Raw genomic sequence first — 1865 nt, 5'->3', positions numbered from 1 at the left:
AAGGGAGTGAAGCTGGACAAAAAATGACCTTAATGTTCTTATCTAATCCAGCAGAAACTATTTGCTATTTCCAGCATGTGCTGTTTTCAGTTCTGCATAAGTGCATTAGTGCATAAGTGCATAAGTTCTGCATAAGTGCATTAAGGACTTTTGCCCTTGGTGCACACCCTGTTCTTTGTCAAGCCTATGTGCTCCCACATATCCCCATAGCTACATTTAAACGTAGAGACAAGAGGCTCCTTATAAATCAAACAAAATTGGTCTGGACTAGGTTTTACATGTATTTGCCAATTTTTTGGTTCCTGAGGAATTCTAGGTTTTTGATTAAGGCTTTGGTTATGAATAATGGACTATTTTTTCTTCAAATTATGGCTCGATGAGATGAAAAAAATAATACTCATACCCCTTACAAATGAAAAAAAAAAAAGAAAAAGAAAGAAAGGACCAATTCTGTTTTCTAAGGAGGAAGGTGAGTGATATGCTTCCACATTAAAAAAATGTACATGTTCTCTATTTTAAAAAATGGTAAGCCAAATAACAAAGTCCTTCCTCTGCTAGACAGGTGCTTCTTCAATTAAGACTCCATTGTGCTGAGCAATAAATCAGTATTCATGGAGCCATGTTCACTTTGTGCAAGACATCCAACTCACACAGCAGGTTCTTCCTACATTTTTAAACAGAAATGATACAGCCACAGTTCAATAACTTCAAGAACTACTGAAAGCATCCAACTTTTTAGAAAAGAACACAAGAAATCCTTTTTTTTTGTTAGATATAATTCTATTTTTATTTTATTTTATTTTTATTGGTTATGAACATTCATGGGGTACAAAGCTGAATGTCACCACTTCTGCCCAAGATGTGATGGCCAGATCCATACTGGCAGCATGCCCATTACCACAAATTGTGATTATACCCCACGTGCCCCACCCAGTTATCCCCCCAATTATCCCCAACCTCCCTCCCCATCCCTCTTTCCCCACTCCACCTTGTACCCCTACATATGTTCTCTCCATCTGCAAGTCCACTGAACCATGATGGTCTTTCTTTCCTTCCTTATTTCTCTCTTAGCTCCCACTTACGAGTGAGCACATGTGGTATTTATCTGTCTGTGCTTTGCTTGTTTCACTCAACATAAGTTTCTCCAAGCTCATCCATGTTGTTGCGAATGGTAGAATTTAATTCTTTCTTATGGTAAAGTAGTATTCCATGGTGTGTATATACCACATTTTCCTTATCCAATTATGTATCGATGGACATTTAGGTTGGTTCCATATCTTGGCTCTTGTGAACAGAGCTATGATGAACATGGGAGTGCAGGTATCCATTTGACATAATGATTTCCATTCCTTGGGTATATACACGGAAGTGGGATTGCTAGATCATGTGGAAGGTCTATCTGCAGTTGTCTGAGAAAACTCCATACTGTTTTCCATAGGGATTGTACTCATTTACAGTCTTACAAACAGTGGAGGAGTGTTCCCTTCTCTCCACATTTTCTCCGGCTTTTGCTATTCTCCATCTTTTTGATTATAGCCAGTCTAACTGGGGCGAGGTGATATCTCAATGTGGTTTTACTTTGCATTTCCCTGATACTAGTGATGTTGAGCATTTTTTCATGTACTTGTTGGCCATTTTCAGGTCTTCATCTGAAAAATATCTATTCACTTCCTTTGCCCATTTTTTAATTTTTTTTTTATTGTGTAATTGCTTGAGTTCCTTGTACATTATGGATATTAATCCCTTGTTGGATGCATAGTTAGCAAACATTTTCTCCCCCTCTGTAGGTTGTTGTTTCATTCTCTTGATTGTTTCCTTTGCTCTGCAAAAGCTTTTTAGTTTGATATAGTCCCATTTGTTTATTT

Source organism: Galeopterus variegatus, unplaced genomic scaffold (assembly GCF_000696425.1).
Source record: "Galeopterus variegatus unplaced genomic scaffold, G_variegatus-3.0.2 Scaffold4887, whole genome shotgun sequence".
Lineage (NCBI taxonomy): Eukaryota > Metazoa > Chordata > Mammalia > Dermoptera > Cynocephalidae > Galeopterus > Galeopterus variegatus.
This window is presented reverse-complemented; position numbering follows the sequence as displayed.